Genomic DNA, 5,649 nt, shown 5'->3' on the forward strand with positions numbered 1-5,649 from the left:
AAATCAAACTTGAGCTTTTTGATGGCCCAAAAGGTCTTATGTTCTAATTCAACTGGTAAGTGACAGGCTTTCCTATACACCAAACAATAGAGAGACTGACCTTGAAAGCAGTCCAATGGGCTTATAAGGCATCAATGAGCCTAAGGGACCAATCCTTACGGTTAGGATTAACAATTTTCTCTAAGATTTGTTTGATCTGCATATTAGACACCTCCACTTGGCCACTAGTTTGGGGGTGATAAGGGTAGATAACTTATGGGTGATTACATACTTTTCCATCAAAGCCTCAAAAGACCGATTACAAAAATGAGTACCCCTATCATTAATTATAGCACGTGGTGTACCAAAGCGAGAAAAGATGTTTTCTTTAAGAAACTAGACCACCACTTTGTGGTCATTAGATTTACAAGGTATGGTTTCTATCCATTTCGAAACATGATCAACGGCCAAAAGTATGTACAAATTCCCAAAAGAATTAGGGAATGGTCCCATGAAATCGATGCCCCATACATTAAAGATCTCAACTACCAAAATAGGGTTGATGGGCATCATGTTCCTCTTATTGATACGGCCAAAAGACTGGCAGACGAGACAAGCTTTGAAAAAATCAAAAGCATCTCTAAAAAGAGTGGGCCAATAAAATCCACATTGGAGAATCTTTACGGTAGTCTTCTTAGGTCCAAAATGTCCACCACATGTATGATTATGGCAAAAAGATAAAATTGAGTGATGCTCATGATTAGGAACACAACTTCTGATAATTTAGTCAGGACAAACTTTAAAAAGATAAGGGTGGTCTCAAAAGAAATACTTAACTTATGAAATGATTCGATACCTATCTTGGGTGGACCAGTGATCTGGAGTCACACCTGAAACTAGGAAGTTGACAATGTCAGTGAACCATAGTTCACTGGACACTACAAGTAACTATTCATCTGGAAAGTTCTCGTTGACTGGAGAATCAACAGTCAAGAAATTAGGAAGCCGGGATAAATGGTCTGTAACTAGGTTTCTAATGCCTTTCTTATCCCTAATTTCCAAATCAAACTCTTGCAAAAGTAAAACCCACCTAATGAGACTGGCTTTGGTATCCTTCTTCTGAACTAAGTATCTAAGAGCAGAATGATCAGTGTACACCACCACATGTGACCCAACTAAGTAAGACCGAAACTTTTTTAGCGCAAACACAACAGCTAAAAATTATTTTTCTGTGGTTGTATAGTTGAGTTATGCATCATTTAGGGTCCTACGAGCATAGTAAATGACAATGGGCAACTTATTGATCGTTTGACCCAAAATTGCTCCTATGGTAAAATTTGAAGCATCACACATCAGTTCAAAAGGTTTAGTCCAAACAGGTGATTGAACAATGGGTGCATTGGTTAACTCTTTCTTAAGTTGCTTGAAGGATTCTAGACACTCTTTAGAAAACTCAAAAGTTTGATCTTTAGCAAATAATGAAGTAAGAGGTTGGACTAACTAACTAAAGTTCATAATCAACCTTTTGTAGAAGCCAGCATGCACTAGAAAAGACCGAACGTCCTTAACAGATTGAGGAGGTGGTAAATTATCAATTAAATCCACTTTGGCTCTATATACCTTAATTCTCTCCTTAGATATTACATGTTCTAAAACAATACTAGATTTAACCATAAAATGGCATTTCTCCTAATTCAAAATCAAATTCTTAGATATACACCTTTTCAAAACTAGGAAAGACGGTGAAGACACTCAAAATAAGAATTCCCATGAATTGAAAAGTCATCGATAAATACTTCTAAGATTTTTTCAATCATGTCAAAAAATATGCTCATCATGCATCGTTGGAACGTAGCAGAGGCATTGCAAAGCCCAAAGGGCATACGCTTGTAAGCAAATATTCCATATGGGCATATAAAAGTGGTCTTATGTTGGTCCTCTAAAGCAATTGGGATCTGATTATAGCTAGAATATCCATCAAGAAAATAATAGTATTCATGTCCGTCTAACCTCTCTAACATCTGGTCAATGAATGGCAATGAGAAGTGATCCTTCTAGGTTGCCACATTAAGTTTCTTGTAGTCTATACACACTCTCCACCCTGATTGGACACGAGTTGGAATTAGTTCATTATTGGCATTGGGAACTATAGGCACACCAGCTTTCTTAGGCACTACGTGAACTTGGTTTACCTATTGGCTATCACCAACCTAGGGCTTCCTTATTGTCTTTTAACACTTTAAGTAATTCCTCTTCCTGGCTAAAAGTTAAATCTAAAGAAATTATTACTGAAAGAGTCTAGTCAGGCCCTAGGAAAACATACCTCAAATTAGATGGCAACTGCTTATATCTAGCTTAGGGGGCTCAACTACGGAAGGTTTGGGAATGGATTTGGAAAGAGGTCCTAAGGGCTCCACAGGTGTGTGAAGACTCAAGACTTCAGAAAAGAAGTTTCACTATCATCTTCCAACTCATCCATACACTTTTGGAATTTTGAATCAAAATCAATATCAAAGTTGGTAATTGAATCATCAAAAAAATCCAGAAAATCCTCAAACATATTGATCGCTTCTTCCATGTGGTTGCTTGCCTATCCTAAACATATTAAACTCAACAGTATGGTTGCGAAAAGATAACCTTAAGAAACCATTCCGGTAATTGATTAATGCATTACTAGTAGCCAGGAATGGTTTTCCTAGAATTATTGGGATCTCATCCTTGGTTGAGAAGGGCTTGGTATCTAACACAATGAAATCAACAGGAAAAATAAATTCCCCCACCTTAAGTAAGACATCTTCAACCATCTCTTTAGGAATCTTAACAGACCTATCTGCCAACTGAAGAGTAGTTCCAGTGGCTTTCAATTCTCTCAATCCTAGTTGCATGTACACATGGTAAGGTAAAAGATTTACACTTGCACTAAGATCAAGTAAGGCATGCTCAATTTAGGTGTTGCCTATGACACAAGTTATGGTAGGGCTCCTTGGATCTTTATACTTCACGGCTATAGCCTAAGTAATTATGGAACTAATGTTACCTACCAAGAAAACTTTTTTGGGTACATTAGTGATACGTTTGTGAGTACACAAATCTTTTAGGACCTTTGTATAGGCAGGGATCTGAGATATGGCACCCAAAAGAGGAATGCTCACTTTTACCATTTTGAAGACTTCTAAAAATTTTTCCATAGAAGTAGTTTTCTTTTTATTCACCAAACGATTAGGAAAAGAGAGAGGAGGAACATAAACACTATTAGGATTTTGCTCTTTTTCAGAAGAATCATGTTTGGTTTCCTCAACCAACTCATCTTTAGTTGCTTTAGGTTCATCAGACAAACTTGGAATAAGAGACACACTTGTGTCCTCAACAGAAGAAGAGTTAACAAGAGTAATGGATGGAAAAGATTTAGGAATACTCTGTTGGTACTTTCGGCCACTCCTAAGGGCATAAACAACATGGCATTGGTTGAAGGGCCCTTTTTGGATCTGACCTTAAACTACATTCAATGGTGCATTAGTTGGTTCTTGTTAACTAACAGGCTGATGATGCCTAGGGTTAAGCTCTGGTTGACTGGGTAAAATTCTTTTCTCCCTTTCACACAAAATTGAGATAACTTGGGAGAGTTATCTAGTAAGATTTTGATGGCGTGTCATGAGGAGGGCAATATTCTTTTCCAAATCACTTACTCTACTTGCCTCTCCAGTGTCAGTAAACCCAGGGGGTTGTTGATAAGATGTTAGGAGAGGGGGCCTAGGAAAACTAGCCTAAGATCCTACATTTAGCCTAGGAAAAATAATTGGGGCAAAAGGTTGTTGTTCAAAGCAAGGCCTTAAGGGTCCAGATTGACTTTGATTATGGAAATTGGAAGGCCCTGCTTGGTTGCCCTAGTTCCAGGAGAAATTTAGGTGATTTCTCCATCCTAGATTGTAAGTGTTACTATATGGATTATTTTGAAATAGGGCATTAACACTGTCATTGGAAATGCCCTCAGAGGTGTTGGGGCATTCTTCTATGAGATGTCCAGGGGACTGACACCAAGCATAGATCTTAACCAAATTGACTGATGATAGCTCTCTAGGAACAATAGCCTCAATCCTTTTGATTATGCTATCCAGCTGGGCTTCCTTGGCTACTGACCCATCCACAAAATATCCTTTCCCTCTAATGTTTCTTTCACTCTCTTGGGTTGATTTCAACTCACAGGTTTTGTCAACTAAGTCAAGTAAGAATTCGCATGCCTTTCCTTCATTTGTAAAGACTGTAAATCCCCCAGGGCACATAGACTCTATCATTTGTTTAGTTGTGTAATCAATACCCTCATAAATTATTCGACATAAATGCCATAGGTCTAGGCCATGGTGAGGGCATTCTTGGAGTAGATCCTTAAATCACTCCATAAGTTTGGAAAAGGACTCACTAGGCTTTTGCCTAAACTGAAGGATATCACTTCTAAGCTTATTGGTCTTGTGAGTTGGGAAAAACTTTTTGAGGAAAACAACTATGAATTTTTCCCATGTGGTTATGGAATTTATTGGTAACCCATACAACCACTTCTTAGTTTGGTCTTTCAATACAAAAGTGATAAACCTAAGTTTAACAGCATCATCAGAAAGCTATTGGATATTAATTAAAACACATACCTGTTTAAATTCCCTTAGAAATAGGTATGCATCCTCAGAGGTCAACTCATGGAAGTGGGGCAACATAGTGATGTATTGAGATTTGAGCTCAAAATTATTGCCCTGGGCTTGTGGTATAACTATGCAGGAAGGTTGGGCTGTTCTAGCAGGGTAGAACCTATCTTTCAGAGATTTAAGTGGAGGGTTTTACTGTTGGTCTCCCATATTGAAAGGTACTAAAGAGAGTAAACGTATAAGGTCACTACTTGTTGGATCTCTTCTTTCTAACCTATTTGCACTATTATGTATCCACCCAACACTCATGCAACAAAATACTATCCACAACTAGAATAAGACAAACCACAAACACAAAAGAATGAAAAATTTTTTGAAAACATTTTTCTGATTTTTTTTATGAGCTTACCGGTAGGGATCCGAGGTTGCTCATATCAATTCCTGAGGTACTGCTACAAGGCAAAACTTGTCTTTATTATACTGTGAGGCTTTGTGACCTCCACCGATACAACTATGTTGCAAGTTGTTCTTCTCAAGAATTCAATAAAAGAAAAACAAAAGCAAAACAAAGCACTCTGATTCACCAAAAAAAAGTAAAAAATAATATGGAACTGTCTCCCCAACAATGGCGCCAAAAACTTGTTTGAATTTTAAAAGGAACCGCAAGCGTACGGATCAGAGTAGCTAATGGGTCGAACACAAGGAGAGCAGCAACTTTACTTTAAGCTTCTCCTAGTAATGCGACAGTGTAATGATTGATTATGGTGATTTACTTCTAACTATTGTCCTAACACAAATGCATCTAAAAACGTCCTAACCAACACAACTAGGGAAATTGGAATTGCAATTGAAATTAAAAATTGAACGACCTAACCATTCACAAACCCTAACCATTCGTCATCTAGGAATTTAAATACTCAAACCACGCAATTAAAAAACAACTAACTTAAAGTAAAAGTGTTGAAATAAAAAGTGCTGAAAAGTAAATAAATAAAATAAAAAAGGGAATAAAGCTAGAGAGAGGCACACAAGTAGG

The 5,649-nt window shown here is 37.5% G+C and overlaps 1 non-coding gene across 1 annotated transcript; it reads left to right on the forward strand.

The window, feature by feature from the left end:
• The first annotated feature begins 4,329 nt into the window (after nt 1-4,329).
• Nucleotides 4,330-4,436, forward strand: LOC122071597. The gene has a single exon (XR_006138217.1). It is a non-coding gene; the product is annotated as a small nucleolar RNA R71 (small nucleolar RNA).
• Nucleotides 4,437-5,649: the final 1,213 nt, after the last annotated feature.

Source organism: Macadamia integrifolia, unplaced genomic scaffold (assembly GCF_013358625.1).
Source record: "Macadamia integrifolia cultivar HAES 741 unplaced genomic scaffold, SCU_Mint_v3 scaffold_274A, whole genome shotgun sequence".
Classification (NCBI taxonomy): Eukaryota; Viridiplantae; Streptophyta; class Magnoliopsida; order Proteales; family Proteaceae; genus Macadamia; species Macadamia integrifolia.